The sequence below is a fragment of the Salvelinus namaycush genome, chromosome 19 (assembly GCF_016432855.1).
Source record: "Salvelinus namaycush isolate Seneca chromosome 19, SaNama_1.0, whole genome shotgun sequence".
In the NCBI taxonomy this organism is placed as follows: domain Eukaryota; kingdom Metazoa; phylum Chordata; class Actinopteri; order Salmoniformes; family Salmonidae; genus Salvelinus; species Salvelinus namaycush.
Window position 1 is genome coordinate 33,569,139 of NC_052325.1, and position 22,267 is coordinate 33,591,405.

Sequence of the window (22,267 nt, forward strand, 5' to 3'; positions counted from 1 at the left end):
GTTGCCTTAAATATGGCTCCCAATCAGAGACAACAATAACCAGCTGTCTCTAATTGAGACCCAATTCAGGCAACCATAGACTTTCCTAGATACCTACACTCAATCATAGACACAGCTAGACTTCTATACTAAACATAAACCCAACTACTCTAATAAACCCCCTAAACCTTACAACCACCCTAGACACTACAAAAAACACATACATTCCCCATGTCACACCCTGACCTAACTAAAATAATTAAGAAAACAAAGAATACTAAGGCCAGGGCGTGACAGTATGCTTGGTGTCATTGTCCTGTTGGAACGCAAATCTTCACCCCCAGTCTAAGGTCTCATCAAGGATTTGCCTCAATTCATTTTTCTCTCTATCCTTACCAGTCTCCCAGTCCCTGCCGCTGAAAAGCATCCCCATTTTCACTTTGTCATTATGGTGTTATGTGTGTAGATGGGTGAGAAACAAATATTTTGAATCTATTTTGAATTCAGGCTGTAACATAACAAAATGTCAAATAAGTCAAGGGGAATTGAAGACTTTCTGAAGGCACTGTATGAGTGTCCCTCTAGGCATAAAAAAACATAGTGGAAAGGAAAGGCGTATTGTAATACCAGATGAATCATATGTTATGATAAGATAGACAATTATCAACACAAATGACATGCAACGACCCCGGTTGCCAACAGAGTCTGCTCCTGGGCTGAGACTGCTTCCTCTGTCTCCACAGCAACAAGTAAGCAAAGCTATCTCTCATTTCAGGGGTCCACATTGTTATGTTTCCTTTTTAAACGAAAGACCTTATGTGCTCCGTTATTCAGCTGGAATATAGCAGTCAGTACATTACTTTTCTGCATTGACAAGTACTTGTGTGTTTAAACGTACTACATTTTTATAGACAAAAGTTAGGTCATACATTAAATAATGCTAAATATCTTGAATATATTGATCCTCTCACAGTTGATAGATACATTAGAATTTTTCTAACAACTGCACATGGAAGTCAAATGTTTTTTTTAAGTGGTTTTGGGGTAATTGCATATCATAAAGTGAGATATGTTTGCTTTAGAGTGAAGGCATGTTAGTGTCCAAGGCAACAAAATCATATTCTGAGCTCAGCTGGAAACCAGGAATGGAAACCACTTGTGTCTGTTAGACATTCTTTTTGCTCAGCGGTGTACCACTTTGTTGGTTTGTAACCTGATTAAATTATGTTGTTAAGGATTATCTTGTCTGTCTATGTAATTATGAAATTGTAATATAGCTTCACACCACTCATTTTCCAGTGATGTAAGCAGTTCCTTCTGAGACTTTCCAAGCCAATGCTTGGGTAAAATTGTGCAGGGCTGCTTTACATATGTACACTGTAAAACTGTACAGTCTAAAACGTCATGGGAGTAGAAATACTAAATGATAAATAAATGCTAAACGGACACATACATTTTCCATGCATAGTATTTATATTTGTTTATTAATAAGTAATGTAACTATGTAAACAAATTGTGTATATGTAGTATTTTATGTTTCATGCTATACCATTATTATATGCCTTGCCTGTCATGTTTGACCTTAATTTATAAAATGGTTGTTCGGTTCCTGGATGCTGATTGGATGATGACAGTTCCATCTGAATTATCACTGCGCATCCATAAGAGATAATCATGTTGCTGCCCCCCCCCTTTTCCTAAAAACATAAAAATAAATAGAATGTGTCAGCCAGACCCCAATCAAAAAATATAGATTACCGATCGTTGTCCATGGTGCTGAAATTGCGACATGTCTATACGCTTGCCTATCAAATCTCTTATTTTTGGAGAATATAAAAACAACTGTCCTGTGTAACCTACCTGAACCTGCAGCTCCCAGCTTGGATAGAACGTTGTGGTGTGTCAAACCAAATAATATAGTCAGTCCACCCTCAAAACACTAGCTTACTAGGGATTGTTTTATTATGCAGTGTAGCCTACTATCTATAGCTATATACAGTAAATAGCCTAACAATTCTCCTGAAGTCTTCCTTGCTGTGTCTCTCTCTGTGTCTGTCACTTCTCTTTCTTTCTCTTAGAAAAAAAGTGTATTTGTGTCTGTGCTTGTCTCAATTTTTTTCTACGTAGCGGGTTTTAGTAGCGACAGTATACGACTGTGTCATGTTGCAAATCATTTCACCACGGCCTGTAGGCCGAAGTTGAACCTGACTGTTTTCTATACTATGTATTTACAATACAGACAGTCTTTCCTGAGACATTGTGCATTATATGTTCATTGTGCTGCACACAATTTCAACCGCGTCTTGAATAATGCATGCCAAGATATACCAGAGATAAGAAACTGTTGATATTGCAACCACAGAACTCAAACGCTGATTCACCAGTATGAACGAAATATCGAACCACTTCTTTGTTTGAGCCCTCAAGAACTGTTGTCCGCTAAAGATGATAATCTGTTTGCATCTGCCAATTTATTGGATGCCCATTATCCAGACGACCTGTCCCCAGAGCTTCACATACAGTTGATCTCTTTCCGTAACGTGCTGAGGCCGGCAATTAAGGAGAATGAAAGTCTCAATTAAAGATGTTGTGGAACTGCTTATTCGAAGCGCTACTCCCTTCTGCCCAGTTTCCCTGATGTTGCTATGGCAATCAAGCTGTTCTTAACCATCCCTTTAACTACTGCTTCTGTGGAGAGATCGATTTCCAAACTAAAACTCTTAAAGAACTACATACAGTTGAAGTCGGAAGTTTACATACACCTTAGCCAAAAACATTTAAACTCAGTTTTTCACAATTCCTGACATTTAATCCCAGTAAAAATTCCGTTTTAGGTCAGTTAGGATCACCACTTTATTTTAAGAATGTGAAATGTCAGAATAATAGTAGAGATAATTATTTATTTCAGCTTTTATTTCTTTCATCACATTCCCAGTGGGTCAGAAGTTTACATACACTCAATTAGTATTTGGTAGCATTGCATTTAAATTGTTTAACTTGGGTCAAACGTTTTAGGTAGCCTACGACAAGCTTCCCACAATAAATTGGGTGAATTTTGACCCATTCCTCCTAACAGAGCATGGTGTAACTGAGTCAGGTCTGTAGGCCTCCTTGCTCGCACACGCTTTTTCAGTTCTGCCCACAAATTTTCTATAGGATTGAGGTCAGGGCTTTGTGATGGCCACTACCCTACCTTGACTTTGTTGTCCTTAAACCATTTTACCACAACTTTGGAAGTATGCTTAGGGTCATAGTCCATTTGGAAGATCCATTTGCGAACAAGCTTTAACTTCCGGACTGATGTCTTGAGATGTTGCTTCAAAATATCCACATAATTTTCCTGCTTCATGATGCCTTCTATTTTGAGAAGTGCACCAGTCCCTCCTGCAGCAAACACCCCTACAACATCATGCTGCCACCCCGGTGCTTCACGGTTGGGATGGTGTTATTCGGCTTGCAAGCCTCCCACTTTTTCCTCCGAACATAACGATGGTCATTATGGCCAAACAGTTCTATTTTTGTTTCATCAGACCAGAGGACATTTCTCCAAAAAGTACGATCTTTGTCCCCATGTGCAGTTGCAAACCGTAGTCTGGCTTTTTAAATGGCGGTTTTGGAGCAGTGGCTTCTTCCTTGCTGAGCAGCCTTTCAGGTTATGTCAATATAGGACTAATTTTACTGTGGATATAGATTATTTTGTACCCGTTTCCTCCAGTATCTTCACATGGTCCTTTGCTGTTTTTCTAGGATTGATTCACACTTTTCGCACCAAAGTACGTTCATCTCTAGGAGACAGAACACGTCCCCTTCCTGAGCGTTATGACGGCTGCGTTGTCCCATGGTGTTTATACTTGCGTACTATTGTTTGTACAGATGAATGTGGTACTTTCAAGCATTTTGAAATTGTTCCTAAGGATGAACCAGTCTTGTGGAGGTCTACAATTTTTTTTCTGAGGTCTTGGCTGATTTCTTTTGATTTCCCATGATGTCAAGCAAAGAGGCACTGAGTTTGAATGTAGGCCTTGAAATACATCCACAGTTACACCTCCAATTGACTCAAATTATGTCAATTAGCCTATCAGAAGCTTCTTAAGCCATGACATCATTTTCTGGAATTTTCCAAGCTGTTTAAAGGCACAGTCAACTTAGTGTATGTAAACTTCTGACCCACTGGAATTGTGATACAGTGAATTATAAGTGAAATAATCTTTCTGTAAACAATTGTTGGAAAAATTACTTGTGTCATGTACAAAGTACATGTCCTAACCGACTTCCCAAAACTATAGTTTTTTAACAATACATTTGTGCAGTGGTTGAAAAACAAGTTTTAATGACTCCAACCCAGGTGTATGTAAACTTCCGACTTCAACTGTACTGTAGGAAGCATTAGGCTCTCGGTCTGATATGAGCTTTTTAACACCTGAGTAAACTCCAATCATTGCACTGGCGCCGTCATAGCCATGACCATGGCATGTTTTCACCTATGTCCCCTTACTTTCAATCAGTTCAATTATTTATCTTTCAACCCTGAAGCACTTTGATCAGTCACATTATTGAAGCCCAATAAACAAACACTTAGCTTCCAAGTACATATGGAAGTTAAAAAGGTTTATGAATTAATTTTTGGAGGGTTACCATCAAAAGGATATAAAAAAAATATATATATCAATGACAGACCCAGAGCTTGTGCCTTACTGATTAAAAACTTCATAGAGATCAAATCCCGTCATAAACTGTGTTCAATAGCGGATAAAAACAAAGTGGAGCGAGCTTTCAGGTCGTGCGCTCCAACCACAACAGTACACTAGACTCGACCCTCGTTCTGAACAGCCCTACTTCTTCATTTCTCAAAGGAAAAACATCAACCAATTTCTAAAGACTGTTGACATCTAGTGGAAGCGATAGGAACTGCAAGCAAGTGCCTTAGAAATCTAGATCCCCATAGAAACCGCATTGAAAAGAGAGTGACCCCCAAATAATAATTCCTGGTTGGTTTGTCCTCGGGGTTTCGCCTGCCAAATAGGTTCTGTTATACTCACAGACATCATTCAAACAGTTTTAGAAAATTCATAGTGTTTTCTATCCAAATCTACTAATAATATGCATATCCTAGCTTCTGGTCCTGAGTAGCAGGCAGTTTACTTTGGGCACACTTTTCATCCGGACGTGAAAATACCACCCCCTAGCATAGAGAGGTTAATTAAGCTACATGTATACCCATTGAATTGTTGAGTGCAGGAGATGTCAAATTGAGGACTCTTAGCACGAGTCATTGTTTCCACACATACTGTAGTTGATCCACCTTTCCATCAAGGATTGCTGTATAAGGACCTTCTCAGTATGTTGATTAGTTTCACATGTTGATGACCAGCGCATGTAGCCTAATATAACCACTATGTTGTTTATATGGGGTTTCAAACAATGCTGGGTGAGGGATTTACAGACCTTGTACAATCAATCACAGGTTGATGTGGTTTTGGCTCATACAGAACTCACTTTTATTTTGTCTTTAGTCAGCTTTTTACTTTTCACTCTGATCCTACCCCCATCTTGTCTGCATGCATGCCCTGCTAGATGTCAACAAAAGGTCATTCAAATCACATTTCGCAATAATTATTTTTACATCAAGTTAAATACTACTCAATCTGTTACAAATGCTGGAATGATGTGCCCAATATATGTGCACTGTGAATTGAAAAACACAAAAGAAGTCTTCCCAAAAAAGGTTGTATGAATGACTTAACCTCTAATTCCTCCCAATCCCGGATCCGGGAGCACCCCCATCAGTAAAAAAGCTGACTAGCATAGCCTAGCATAGCGTCACAAGTAAATAGTAGCATCTAAATATCATTAAATCACAAGTCCAAGACACCAGATGAAAGATACACATCTTGTGAATCCAGCCATCATTTCTGATTTTTAAAATGTTTTACAGGGAAGACACAATATGTAAATCTATTAGCTAACCACGTTAGCAAAAGACACCACTTTTTTTACTCCACCATTTTTTTCCTGCATAGGTAGCTATCACAGTTTCGACCAAATAAAGATATAAATAGCCACTAACCAAGAAACAACTTCATCAGATGATAGTCTGATAACATATTTATTGTATAGCATATGTTTTGTTAGAAAAATGTGCATATTTCAGGTATAAATCATAGTTTACCATTGCAGCCACCATCACAACTCTCACCAAAGCAACTAGAATAACTACAGAGACCATCGTGTATTACCTAAATACTCGTCATAAAACATTTATGAAAAATACACAGCGTACAGCAAATGAAAGACACAGATCTTGTGAATCCAGCCATTATTTCAGATTTTCTAAGTGTTTTACAGCGAAAACACAATATAGCGTTATATTAGCTTACCACAATAGCAAACCACACAACAGCATTGATTCAAGCCAAAAATAGCGATAACATATAAACCACCAAAATATATTAATTTTTTCACTGACCTGCTCAGAATTCTTCAGATGACAGTCCTATAACATCATATTACACAATGCATATTGAGTTTGTTCGAAAATGTGCATATTTAGCGGCACAAATCGTGGTTATACAATGAGAAAAGTAGCCAAGCTGCCAAGAAAATGTCGGGAGAAATCTTGGGAGAGGCACCTATTCTAATCGATAAATAATCATAAACTTGACTAAAAAATACAGGTTGGACAGCAAATGAAAGATAAATTAGTTCTTAATGCAATCGCTGTGTTACATTTTTAAAATTAACGTTACTACAACATACAGCGTGCGTTAAAGCGAGGCTGCACTGAAATTAATGGCGGCTTATGCATTTTACATTTTTCAACAGAACAACGAATTAACAGCATAAATAGTTCTTACTTTTTGATGAACTCCCATCAGAATCTTGGGAAAGGTGTCCTTTGTCCAAAAGAATCGTTGCTCGGTTGTAGAATGTCGTCTTCAACATTGCAATTAGCAGTAAACATTAGCATGTGAGCCAGAGATACCCAACTCCCTAGAACGTCACAAAAATAAATACCCGAAAATCGCAATATACTGACATAAACTGATATAATTCGGTTTAAAATAACAACATTATGATGTCTTTAACGCCTATATCGAATAAAAACACAGCCGGATATTTCTAAGAGCTATAACCGAAGGTTCTAGTACGATATGCCAAGGTCCTCCCTGCGTCAGAGCGAAGAGGGAAAAGACCAGACCCTTCCTTGCCAAGCTATTTATAACCTTTCAGATCTGCGTAGAGACTCCATTTCAAGTCTCACTATTCGCTAACATCCAGGGGAAGGCGTATGCAGTGCATCTCAACCAATAGAAGACAGGCAGATTTATAAACAGATCTCAGAACAGCTTGCAGAATTCTGCATTCTCACATCCACATAGGAAAATTGCTCTAAGTCCAGTTCTGTTTCACTCACAGATATAATTCAAACGGTTTTAGAAACTAGAGAGTGTTTTCTATCCAATAGTAATAATAATATGCATATTGTACGAGCAAGAATTGAGTACGAGGCAGTTTAATTTGGGAACGAAATTATTACAAAGTGCTAACAGCACCCCCTATTGATTAAGAAACTAGAAGCAGCAGAAGGTTGTGCATCTTTGAACGAAGGCCTTTGTTTGCGCTCTCTCAGACGGCCATCAAAACCAAAGAGGTTGCTGGAATCATATCAAAGGGGTTGTATCAGACCCATGCTGGTTTTATATTCTTATTTCCTCATTCTCTGTGAATGCCCAGACCACACCTGAAAAAAACACTCCCCCTGCCCTGCATGGACTGCTGGTTGTCCATTTATGAAGTTTGGGGCCTTTTCCTCATAGCAGATGGTAGTGGGAAGTGTAATATGCAATATAAAAAACACTACATACCAATACATTTAACCCAAGCAAATGCAGTCCTTTGTTTATTTGATTGGCTTATTTGGTTGGCTTCGTTTTGGAATTTGTGAATGCGTTATATCCTCAAACACCCCATGTTGGAAACTATAAGGGCACAAGGCGAGACCCAAATGCAGACACAGGAGGCAGAAGGTTGAGCGCCGACATTTATTATAACAAAAAGGGTAGGCAAAAGGCAGGTCGGGGACAGGCGAGAGTTCATAAACCAGGTCCGAGTCCAAACAGTACCAGGCGATAGGCAGGCTCGAGGTCAGGAATAGGCAGGGGTTCAGTGATCAGGTCCGAGTCCAAACAGTACAAGGGGATAGGCAGGCTCGAGGTCAGCAAAGGTAGAGGTCAGCAAAGGTAGAGTGGTCAGAACCAAGAGGGCTAGGAAAAAACAGAGACTGGGAAAGATAGGAGCTAGGAAAAATGCTGGTTGACTTCGCAAAACAAGACGAACTGGCAAGAAGACAGGAATCACAGGGATAAATACACCGGGGATAATAAGCAACACCTGGAGGGGGGTGGAGACAAGCACAATGACAGGTGAAACAGATCAGGGCATGACAGAAAGCAACATGTTACTTTTGCGGTTACATGAGTTGATGAGAAAGCAAATTAATTGTATTGAAGTAGTATCAACTTGTGACTAGATGAAGGTTGTAGCCGCTATGCCACCTTTTTGATGTGAGGTCCTCCGATAAATAACAATAACATCTAAATACTAATAAACATAGGTCCTACACCTCTATTGAGTGGCAAAATATAAGCTGTTTTATTTTCTGCTGCAGCAATATTATTCAGCAGCAATAGATTTGTAAATTCAGATTTTCTAGGCAACCAAACTGCCACCACTAGAATTCACATTCTCACTTTCTCAAGTCATGGGAATCTACCGAGCACAGGGAAACACCTCCATTTTATATGGCAAACCCCACCCCCCAATAAGGAGGAGCATCAGGGAAAAATCAGTCTAGACATGACGAATGTCACATACTAATGCCCCTATTCTCTCAGAAAAAAAGGTGCTATCTATAACCTTAAAGGGGTTTTCGGCTTTCTCCATAGGATAATCCTTAATAAAGAACCCATTTGTTTCCAGGTAGAACCCTTTTAGTTTCCATGTAGAACCATTTCTACAGTAGGTTCAACATGGAACCCCAAAAAAGGGTTTTACCTGGAACCAAAAACGGTTCTCCTATGGGGACAGCTGAAGAACCCTTTTGAAAACCTTTTTTCTAAGTGTATACTTCATGTGTCAGAAATATGCTATGAAAGAGTATGGCCATCTTCACAAACAGCAAAACGTGAAGTAACCAATTGGATTAGCAAAAGAGCTAGCTTGTTAACTAGCAGAGTTGTTTACATGTATTTACAGCTAGTGAGCTCCAGGTCTTTGGTTACGACCCCATCTCATGCTCGTTTAGCTAGTTACAGTAAAGTTGCTTCAATGCCATAGTTTCTTTGCTGTTTGTTCTATAAGCTCTTAGGGTATTATTATTAATCAGAATTGTCCTGACTGAAGAGAGGTTCAAAGCGAGAAAATAGGCGAGGATGGAAGAATATCTGAGATCTGTTCCACCAGTTTCTGACTTGCATTTGAACTAATATTGGTTAAATGACCTAAGGATCGAAACATTGTTAGAAATACATTTCACCTGGGAGCATGAGCAGCGTGCAGGATTTTCCTTTCTGTTTTCCATTATTATAATATTTTTTTTATCTTATTTATTTTAGTTTTTTACCCCTTTTTCTCCCCAATTTCGTGGTATCCAATTGGTAGTTACAGTCTTGTCTCACTGCTGCAACTCCCGTACGGACTCGGGAGAAGCGAAGGTTGGGAGCCGTGCGTCCTCCGAAACACAACCCAACCAAGCCGCACTGCTTCTTGACACAATGCCCACTTAACCTGGAAGCCAGCCACACCAATGTGTCGGACGAAACACCGTACACCCGGCCCACCACAGGAGTCACTAGTGCGCAACGGGACAAGGACATCCCTGCCGGTCAAACGCTCCCCTAACCCGGACGATGCTGGACTCGAACCCAGAATCTCTAGTGGCACAGCTAGCACTGCGATGCGGTGCCTTAGACCACTGCTCTACTCGGGAGGCCCTGTTTTCCGTGAGTTTGCCTACAACTCCAGCACCTGCGGAAAGTACCAGGATGTGCGCATGTTCTTCAGCTTTTGTACAGCTTCAGCAGATACCCAGCTCATTTATGGATGGCCGCTCTTTGTGATTAACAGGGGAGTATTTAGTGGGCTAGGTAGGACAGTTATTTTCAGGTCCATAAATTCTTGAGTGCAGTTCTGCGGAGTGATCCAACACCCAAAGGCCTCACTACCTCGACTGCAATAACAGCCTGGCGTGTCTCAAGTCTTAAAAATAGCTGGACCCTGGAACTCTCATTATGGCGATCCATCCCTGCTATGGAGACATTGGATGGGGGGAGGAAAGTTTTGTTTATGAACTAGAACCACGTGCTTGTTTCCATTGCTCAAGGCATTGAATGTTTCACATATAGTGTAGAAGCAGTGATACTAATACTATGCTATCATACGGGAAGGTTGGTGGTGATACTGTAGGGCAGCCCCCAAAGTGACTCTTCTTATCAACTGTATGCAATAATTTCCTCTGTTGTCTTAGGAATTCAGCATTCTCTGTGTTGGTCTTGCCAACCCCCATTGTCACAACTCTGAGAAGCAGAGGTTACTTTCCTCCCCCCATCCAATGTCTCCATAGCAGGGATGGATCGCCATAATGAGAGTTCCAGGGTCCAGCAGGGATGTCCTTGACTAGTGACTCCTGTGGTGGGCCGGGTGTACGGTGTTTCGTCCGACACATTGGTGTGGCTGGCTTCCAGGTTAATTGGGCATTGTGTCAAGAAGCAGTGTGGCTTGGTTGGGTTGTGTTTCGGAGGACGCACGGCTCCCGACCTTTGCCTCTCCCGAGTCCGTACGGGAGTTGCAGCATTGAGACAAGATTGTATGCATGTTAACATTAGAAGCCTCCTCCCTAAGTTTGTTTTACTCACTGCTTTAGCACACTCTGCCAACCCGGATGTCCTAGCCGTGTCTGAATCCTGGTTTAGGAAGACCACCAAAAACCCTGAAATTTCCATGCCTAACTATAAAATTTTCCGACAAGATAGAACTGCCAAAGGGAGCAGAGTTGCAATCTACTGCAAAGATAGCCTGCAGAGTTCTGTCTTACTATCCAGGTCTGTGCCCAAACAATTTGAGCTTCTACTTTTAAAAATCCACCTTTCCAGAAACAAGTCTCTCACCGTTGCCGCTTGCTATCGACCCCCATCAGCCCCCAGCTGTGTCCTGGACACCATATGTGAATTGATTGCCCCCCCATCTATCTTCAGAGCTCGTGCTGTTAGGTGACCTAAACTGGGACATGCTTTAACTTCTAGTTCCTCCCAAACCCGGATCCGGGAGCACCCCCATCAGTAAAAAAGCTGACTAGCATAGCCTAGCATAGCGTCACAAGTAAATACTAGCATCTAAATATCATTAAATCACAAGTCCAAGACACCAGATGAAAGACACACATCTTGTGAATCCAGCCATCATTTCTGATTTTTAAAATGTTTTACAGGGAAGACACAATATGTAAATCTATTAGCTAACCACGTTAGCAAAAGACACCACTTTTTTTACTCCACCATTTTTTTCCTGCATCAGTAGCTATCACAAATTCGACCAAATAAAGATATAAATAGCCACTAACCAAGAAACAACTTCATCAGATGACAGTCTGATAACATATTTATTGTATAGCATATGTTTTGTTAGAAAAATGTGCATATTTCAGGTATAAATCATAGTTTACCATTGCAGCCACCATCACAACTCTCACCAAAGCAACTAGAATAACTACAGAGACCACCGTGTATTACCTAATTACTCATCATAAAACATTTCTTAACCCTTTCACGCGTACCATCACACGGGTGTGATCGTTCTACAGTGGTCCCTGAAGCGTACGATCACACCCGTGTGATTAGAACACTCATTTAGAACGCTCGTTTAGAACGGCCAGTTTCGAATGACGCAACAATCAGCGTTTGAGTTGGCCACACTTTTTTCAGAAACTATTTACACAAACACAGTCCTTACAAAGTTATGTCCAGAATGTGAGCAGTTTATTTTGGGATGCAATGTTCAGATATTCACAGAAGTATATATAGCATAACACAATCATCCTAACCGGAAAAATGTAGGCTACATTTGTCCTAGCGCTAACTGAGGAAAGATTGACCCAACACACGCAGTCATATTTTCTAACTCTCGGCTGACAAAAGACAATATGAATTAGCTAATAGCAATTACTATGTATAATTAATCACATCACGGGTGAGCTCACCATTGATCGAAATAATTAGGTAAAGCACTTTTTAGAAATCGAAAGTAATCCGACGATTAGTTTCAGCGCGCACCCATGCATTTTTTCCTCACAGAAACCGAAGACAATAAGAGAAGACGAGATGAGTTTGGTCTGTTTATAGTATGCATGTTGAAGGGGTGTGTCATCTACCGTCGTTCACATCCCACCATTCATTTCCGGAAGTCCTCAAAAAATGAGTGAACTCTTACTCACCTCATTTTGTTATAACATCTTTGGTCAAACAGACGATTACGTGAACCCAGAATGCATTGAATGTCAACAAACATGGCTACACAGCTGGAATTAGCTTAGCTCATCATAATCAGTACAACCTTCAAAAAAGTATTTTACACACATAATATGTGCCCATTACAATCTGTGCAAGAATCGGAATGCATGATTTGTCACCTAGATTTGAAAACATATGAATAAAACCGTAAATGCACAAATAATTGCCACACAAAACATTTTCTGATAGTGATTTATTGATACAAGTGGCGCGTGCCGGCAGTCAACCACGTACCCTCTCACTCTAAACCATTCAGTGTTGTTGTTTATGTATGTAGCTAGTGAGCTAAGCTGAAGCATTAGCAATGTCTTTCAAAAGGAGACAACAAACAAATGTGGAAATTCTGGAATTTTTTTTAAATTCTGACAATGAGTCAGAGTATGAAAGTCAGGAATCAGATTCTGACAGTGAGGAGCTGCCCCCCAACCTTGTAGCCATTGAGAACCCTGAATCTGAATTTCCCTTGTCCACTGACGAAGTCCCAGGTCCCTTTGAAGATGCTGGTGGTGATGGAGGCATACCAACAGTGGATGAAGTACAGGAGTTCTGTGGTAGCTGGAAGGCCACCAGTCATTTCACCCCTCCTGGCCCTGCTGTTTGCTTTGGCGAGTCCCAGTCTGGAGTGCAACGCCCCTTGCCATTTCCAACTGAGGCAGAGTGCTTCAAGTTGTTTCTGACAGAGGAGCTGGTGGGAGACATAGTAGAGACCAATCGCTATGCCTTGGAGCTACAGGATAAGAGAGAGCCAGGAGTGGGGGACAACCACAATTAGTGAAATGTATACATTCCTGGTGACAGTAAAGACTGCTTTCTAGTTCTGCTGCTATGACTGCATTTCATCAACGCTACTACCATCCTAAATGACCCGTTATACAAAATAAGAAATGTTAACAGCTGGCAGTAAAGTGGCATGACAAACGAGACGTCCATGTCCTCTCCACTGTCAATACAGCAACCATGTCGGCCACAGGGAAGGTGGACCACCTGACGGGAGAGAGAAACAAACGTCCATGTCCTCTCCACTGTCCATACAGCAACCATGTCGGCCACAGGGAAGGTGGACCACCTGACGGGAGAGAGAAACAAACCAGACTGCGTGCTTGACTATTACCTCAAAATGGGGGCAGTGGATAAGGCTGACATGATAAACAGCTTTGTGGAATGCACTCAGAAAACGACCAAGTGGTATAAGATATTTTTCCAGGGTAGCGTCAAAATACAACATGCCAATACTTCTGACGCATTTAGCATTGTTTTACAGAACTAATAGAATAATGTAACTAGCTACATAAGCACGATTGAATATAACACCATAAAAGGTGAGTAACATGAGTAACGTTACCTAGCGTGTCCACGGTTATAAGGAATATACACAAATATATTATGCTCCATTCACACAGTGAGCTACAGTAGAAACGGTATAACACGACACAATAACGTAATTAGGCACTTACTTTGATAGAAACGCAGTCTTGATTTGAAGATGGGTCTCTGTAGTGACGCTTCTAGCACTGAGACGCTGTGCCACTTGGGAGTCATAAGGCCAGGGTAGCTTCGAAATACAACACATGCTAATACTTCCCTGACGCAATTAGCATTGTTTTCCAGAGCTAATAGGAGAATGTAGCTAGATACCTAAGCATTGAGTATAACACCATAAATGTTATGAAATGAGTACCGTTACATCGCGTGTCCGCGGTTATAAGGAATATACACAAAAACATGACGTTACAGTAGAAACGACATAACACGACATGCAGAAACTATTATAACGTATTAAGGCACTTTGATAGAAACGCACACATTTCCAAAGGTATTATTGGTAACGAAAACAACTTTGATTTCGATGCAGGCGACAGGTGGAAAATATGAACACGTGTATGCAGGACGGCAGATGAGTAAATGTCCTGCACAAACAATTGAGAAGTGTTTGGGGAATTTTGTCCGGGTCAGAAATGTCAAAAAAATTAATTGGTCCGCAAAAGTAAAAATGACTACTTTTATGTGAATGAATGAGGCGGAACACACCTCATTTCAAACTGTTATTAGAAAATAAAAAACTTGTTAGAAAATAATTTTAAATTGACAAATAAAACAGGCTGCGTGCTTTGGTTTGAGGGCAGCGCAGATTAAATGTACTGTTACATAACAATCACATTCTTGAATGGAGAGAACGTTCTAACATCACGTGCATAAAAAAACTCACGCTGGGGCGACCGTTAGAAATATTTGGAACTCACGCATGAAAGGGTTAAAAATACACAGCGTACAGCAAATGAAAGACACAGATCTTGTGAATCCAGCCAATATTTCAGATTTTCTAAGTGTTTTACAGCGAAAACACAATATAGCATTATATTAGCTTACCACAATAGCCAGAAACACAACACCATTTACCAGCAGCAAAGGTTAGCGATCGTAACAAACAGGCAAAAGATATATAATTTTTGACTAACCTTGATATTCTTCATCAGATGACAGTCCTGTAACATCATATTACACAATGCATATAGGGTTTGTTCGACAATGTGCATATTTAGCGGCACAAATCGTGGTTATACAATGTGATTAGTGGCCAAAACTTCAAGCAATCTGTCCGGCGCCATCTTGGAGAGGCACCTATTCTAATCGATAAGTAATCATAAACTTGACTAAAAAAATACAGGTTGGACAGCAAATGAAAGATACATTAGTTCTTAATGCAACCGCTGTGTTAGATTTTTTAAATTAACGTTACTGCGCAATACAGCGTGCGCTAAAGCGAGACCGCACCGAAGTTCATGGCGGAATTATTATTTGACATTTGTCAACATAAATACGAATTAACAGCATAAAGACTGCTTACTATTTGCTGAGCTTCCATCAGAATCTTGGGCAAGGTGTCCTTTCTCCAGAACAATCGTCTTTTGGTTGAAAGATGTCCTCTTCTCCTGTAGAAATAGCAGCTAACGATAGCCATCTACTGGAGAGGTGTCCAACTCGTGATAGCGTGTCACAAAGAAATCCCAGAAAATCGCAATAAACTGATATAAACTGCTATAAGTCGGTTTAAATTAACTACCTTATGATGTCTTTAACACCTATAACGAATAAAAACATGACCGGAGATATAGAACTGCTAAAACGAAAGCTTTTGCAGGACGCCATTGTGATGTCCCTCTTGCGCCAGGCGCCCCGTTGAAAAGAACGGTACTTCCGTTCCATGAGCTTTTATAGTGCCCGAGATGGTGCAATCCACTCCATTCAAATTCTCACCGCTTACTGACATCTAGAGGAAGGCGTATGCAGTGCATGTAGCCCCATAGCTTACATGGGGACTTATAAACTGACCCTAGAACAGGGACCTCGATTTCAGAAATCTCACTTCCTGACAGGAAATGTGCTGCAGAATGAGTTCTGTTTCACTCAGAGAAATAATTCAAACGGTTTTAGAAACTAGAGAGTGTTTTCTATCCAATAGTAATAATAATATGCATATTGTACGAGCAAGAATTGAGTAAGAGGCAGTTTAATTTGGGAACGAATTTTTACAAAGTCGAAATGGCGCCCCCCTATTGACAAAAGGTTAACACCCCGGCCATCCTACAATCTAAGCTTGATGCCCTCAATCTCACACAAATTATCAATGAACCTACCAGGTACAACCCCAAATCTGTAAACACGGGCACCCTCATAGATATCATCCTAACCAACCAGCCCTCCAAATACACCTCTGCTGTCTTTAACCTGGATCTCAGCGATCACTGCCTCATTGCCTGCGTCCGTAATGGGTCTGTGTTTAAACGACCACCCCTCATCACTGTCAAACGCTCCCTAAAACACTTCAGCGAGCAGGCCTTTTTAACTTTTTGTCAATAGGGGGTGCTGTTAGCATTTTATTTTTTTTGACGTTGCCAAATTAAACTGCCTAGTACTCAATTCTTGCTCGTACAATATGCATATTATTGTTATTATTGGATAGAAAACACTCTCTAGTTTCTATAGCCGTTTGAATTATGTCTCTGAGTGGAACAGAACTCATTCTACAGCACTTTTCCTGACAGGGAGTGAGATTTCAGAAATCTTGGCCTCTGTTCCCAGGTCAGTTTTAATGTCCCTGTAAATGCTATGAGGATACAAACACTGCCCACGCCTTCCTCTAGATGTCAGTAAGAGGTGACAATTTGAATGGAGTCGATTGCGCAATCAGGGCCTGTATAAAAGACCACAAGGCGGAAGTAGCTTTCTTTTCTTCCTGCGCCTGACGCACGATGGACGTCGGGACTGGCCTCCTTCCAAGCTATGGTTTAGGCACTTCTATATCGCCGGTCATGTTTTTACTCGTTATAGGTGTTAAAAACATCATAAGGTAGTTAATTTAAACCGTTTTATAGCAATTTATATCCGTTTAGTGCGATTTTGAGGCATTTCTTTGTGACGCACTTTGAAGCGCTGGGCACGTTTCCAGTACCGGTCGAACGTTAGTGGCCATTTCGACGGGACAAGAGGACATCTTTCGACCAAAAGACGATTAGACCCGAGAAAGGATACATTGCCCAAGATTCTGATGGAAGAACAGCTCATAGTAAGAACTATTTATGATGATAAATCGCTGTTCTGTTGAAAAATGTTAAACGCATATATCGCCATTTTGTTTTGTGTAGCTTCGCTTTGGCGGACCCGGTATTGCACAGTAAGGATAATTTTAGAAATGTAATTCAGCGATTGCATTAAGAACTAATTTGTCTTTCGATTCCTGTCAACCCTGTATTTTTTAGTCAAGTTTATGATTAGTTATCGATTAGGCTAGATCACTCTCAAAGATGGCGCCCGACATTTTCAGACCAGTTTTACTACTATTCTCATTGTATAACCACGATTTTTGTGGCTAAATATGCACATTTTCGAACAAACTCTATATGTATGTTGTAATATGATGTTACAGGAGTGTCATCGGAAGAATTCTGAGAAGGTTAGTGAAAAAATTAATATATTTTGGCGATGATAACGATATCGCTCTCTTTGGCTTGAATCAATGCTCGGGTAACGTTTGCATATGTGGTATGCTAATATAACGATTTATTATGTTTTCGCTGTAAAACACTTAGAAAATCTGAAATATTGTCTGAATTCACAAGATCTGTGTCTTTCCATTGCTGTGAGCTGTGTATTTTTAAGAAATGTTTTATGATGAGTAAATTGGTAATACACGTTGCTCTCTGTAGTAATTCTAGTCGCTTTGGGGAGAGTTGTGATGGTGGCTGCAATGGCAAACTATGATTTATACCTGAAATATGCACATTTTTCTAACAAAACATATGCTATACAATAAATATGTTATCAGACTATCATCTGATGAAGTTTTTTCTTGGTTAGTGGCTATTTATATCTTTATTTGGTCGAATTGGTGATAGCGCCTGATGGAGTAAGAAACTGATGGAGTTAGAAAAGTGGTGTCTTTTGCTAACGTGGTTAGCTAATAGATTTACATATTTTGTCTTCCCTGTAAAACATTTTAAAAATCTGAAATGGTGGCTTTATTCACAAGATCTGTATCTTTCATTTGGTGTCTTGGACTTGTGATTTAATGATATTTAGATGCTACTATTTAATTGTGACGCTATGCTAGCGATGCTAATCAGTGTGGGGGGGGTGGGGGGTGCTCCCGGATCCGGGTTTCTGAGTCGCTAGAAGCTAATCGACCTGGCCCGGGTATCCTGGAAGGATATTTATCTCATTCCGTCAGTACAGGATGCCTGGTTATAAAAAAAGGTGCTTTCCTCACCATCTTAAATAAGCAAGCCTCGTTCAAAAAATGTAGAACCAGGAACAGATATAGCCCTTGGTTCACTCCAGACCTGACTGCCCTTGACCAGCACAAAAATATCCTGTGGCGTACTGTATTAGCATCAAATAGCCCCCGTGATATGCAACTTTTCAGGGAAGTTAGGAACAAATATACACAGGCAGTTAGGAAAGCAAAGGCTAGCTTTTTCAAACAGAAATTTGCATCCTGTAGCACAAACTCCAAAAAGTTCTGGGACACTGTAAAGTCCATGGAGAATAAGAGCACCTCCTCCCAGCTGCCTACTGCACTGAGGCTAGGAAACACTGTCACCACCGATAAATCCACAATAATTGAGAATTTCAATAAGCATTTTTCTACAAATGGACATGCTTTCCACCTGGCTACCCCTACCCCGGTCAACAGCCCTGCACCCCCCACAGCAACTTGCCCAAGCATCCCCCATTTCTCCTTCACCCAAATCCAGATAGCTGATGTTCTGATAGAGCTGCAAAATCTGGACCCCTACAAATCAGCCGGGCAAGACGATCTGGACCATCTCTTTCTAAAATTATCCGCTGAAATAGTTGCAACCCCTTTTAATAGCCTGTTCAACCTCTATTTCGTATCGTCTGAGATTCCCAAAGATTGGAAAGCTGCCGCGGTCATCCCCCTCTTCAAAGGGGAGACACTCTAGACCCAAACTGCTACAGACCTTTATCTATCCTACCCTGCCTTTCTAAGGTCTCCAAAAGCCAAGTTAACAAACAGATCACCGACCATTTTGAATCCCACCGTACCTTCTCAGCTATGCAATCTGGTTTCCGTGCTGGTCATCGGTGCAGCTCAGCCACACTCAAGGTCCTAAACGATATCATAACCTCCATCGATAAGAGACAATACTGTGCACCTGTATTCATTGACCTGGCCAAGGCTTTCGACTGTCAATCACCACATTCTTATCGGCATACTCAACAGCCTTGCTTTCTCAAATGACTGCCCCGCCTGGTTCACCAACTACTTCTCAGATAGAGTTCAGTGTCTCAAATTGGAGGGCCTGTTGTCCGGACCTCTGGCAGTCTCTATGGGGGTGCTACAGGGTTCAATTCTCGGGCCGACTCTTTTCTCTGTATACATCAATGATATCGCTCTTGCTGCTGGTGATTCTCTGATCCACCTCTACGCAGACGACACCATTCTGTATACTTCTGGCCCTTCTTTGGACACTGTGTTAACTAACCTCCAGACGAGCTTCAATGCCATACAACTCTCCTTCCGTGGCCTCCAACTGCTCTTGAATGCAAGTAAAACTAAATGCACGCACTTCAACCGATCGCTACCCACACCTGTCCGCCCTTCCAGCATCACTACTCTGGACGGTTTTGACTTATAATATGTGGACAACTACAAATACCTAGGTGTCTGGTTAGACTGTAAACTCTCCTTCCAGACTCACATTAAGCATCTCCAATTCAACATTAAATCTAGAATTGGCTTCCTATTTCGCAACAAAGCATCCTTCACTCATGCTGCCAAACATACCCTCGTAAAACTGACTATCCTACCGATCCTTGACTTCGGTGATGTCATTTACAAAATAGCCTCCAACACTCTACTCAGCAAATTGGATGCAGTCTATCACAGTGCCATCCGTTTTGTCACCTAAGCCCCATATACTACCCATCACTGCGACCTGTATGCTCTCGTTGGCTGGCCCTCGCTTCATATTCGTCGCCAAACCCACTGGCTCCAGGTAATCTATAGGTGTTTGCTAGGTAAAGCCCTTATCTCAGCTCACTGGTCACCATAGCAGAACCCACCCATAGCACGCGTTCCAGCAGGTATATTTCACTGGTCACCCCAAAGCCAACTCCTCTTTTGGCCGCCTTTCCTTCCAATTCTCTGCTGCCAATGACTGGAACGAACTGCAAAAATCACTGAAGCTGGAGACTCACTTCTCTCTCACTAACTTTAAGCACCAGCTGTCAGAGCAGCTCACAGATCACTATAACTGTACATAGCCCATCTGTAAATAGTCCATCCAACTACCTCATCCCCATACTGTTATTTATTTAGTTCCTTTGCACCCTAGTATCTCTACTTGCACACTCATCTTCTGCACATCTATCACTCCAGTGTTTAATTGCTATATTGTAATTATTTCGCCACTATGGCCTATTTATTGCCTTACCTTCCTTATCCTGCCTCATTTGCATACACTATATGACTATATTGACTATATGTTTGTTTATTCCATGTGTAACTCTGTGTGTTGTTTGTGTTGCACTGCTTTGCTTTATCTTGGCCAGGTCGCAGTTGTAAATGAGAACTTGTTTTCAACTAGCCTACCTGGTTAAATAAAGGTGAAATATTATTATTAATAATTTTTTTAAATGACGTGACTGTGAAACCAACATAACTATACAGCATTTTCAGGAGAAACTTGGCTTGCTGAGGGAACATTTTAATTATGTTTATGAAAGTAGCAACCTAGCCTCGCAAGGTCACATTTGGACATGTTAGAAAAACTGTAAAATAACATCATTAAGATAAAAACACTCAATGTCCGTGCTAAGATATAGCTAGCTACTACAACACAGCCCATGATATATGGATCTAGTTTATAAATACAGTGGACACTTGTAGATTCTTGCGGGTTGAATAGGTGTACATCACACACATGTGGCATACCATAGTCTTGCAGGTTGAATAGGTGGCCTCCCATAGGGTAACTTGACAAACATGTAGGGCCCTCAAGTCTGTCAAGCAGTTTGCTTTCGCCACTGCTGTACACTCATACCAGGCAGACCTGACCCATACTTGGTGGTCCTGGGCTGCTGGACACTGTTAAAGCCGGGTCTACCGCATGGGACCTGCCCAAATCAGCTGGGCCTTGGAGGAGAGAAAATAAAAAATATAAAAAGAGAGGAGAAGCAAGAGAAGGAGGGAGAAAGAGAGTGAGCACTGAGAGCTTGACTAGGTTTGGTTGTTCTGAATTCACAGCAGCTGTAATGATGTCAATAAGCAGTATGTTGAATATTCCAGCCTCTGCACGAGCGCTGCGTATAAATCTGTGTACTCAGGTGCGTGGTGTGAAGTCAGCCCACTAAAGCCGCCAAGCTCGAGTCCGAAGGGAGAGTTGTCCCAAGCTCTCTCACTCTCTCTCTCTGGCTCCGCCCGCTTCCCATGAACCTAAGCCCAAGAAACAAAGTGGGGGGAAGAAATGATCTCCCTCTGACCTAACGGGATTGGGCTTTCTTCAGACTTATTTTTTTCTCTCTTGCATTACAAATCCATTGAGTCCAGAACATCGATATTGCAAATGGGGTATTCTCTGTAAACATAGCTAAGGTTATTCAAATACGTTATCATCACATTAGGATTTGCCCTCTGTTTTGTTAGGAAGAAGACATGAGAAAAGCCTCCGTTTGAACTGTTGCGTCAGCAAAGAGGATGTGATGAAACGATAGGTCAATTCAAGCCGCTATTTATCTGAGGTAGCTTCATTTCATCGATGATCACGATGATAATTCTTGAAAGTGTTGAAAAAATAACAAATTATAAACATGCCTCAAAAGGCTGTTCAAGGCTTTTCAGAAGCCAATAATTGGAAACCATTGAAATCTCAGAGGTCTAACTGCCTCGGATTTGGTACGCAGGGATTTAGTAGAGGAACAGGAGCAGGAAGTGTTTGTGTAGACAGGATGTTTAAACTTCAAAGCCCTGTGAGTTGTTACTTTAACCCTGTGAGTCGAGGTGCAGTCGTTTCAGATGAGCTGTCCATTTGGGGATAAACATGCTGTTTGCTGCTATATCTGAGGGGAAAAAAACATTCTAGTAGATTGTGCAGTGGTGGGCCGTCAGGGCCTGCAAGGCCTTCTCTGCTGGCCTAAACATCATCAGAATATAATTTTTTTTTAAATATATTTTCCCACAAATATGTATTAAATTATTCCCCAGA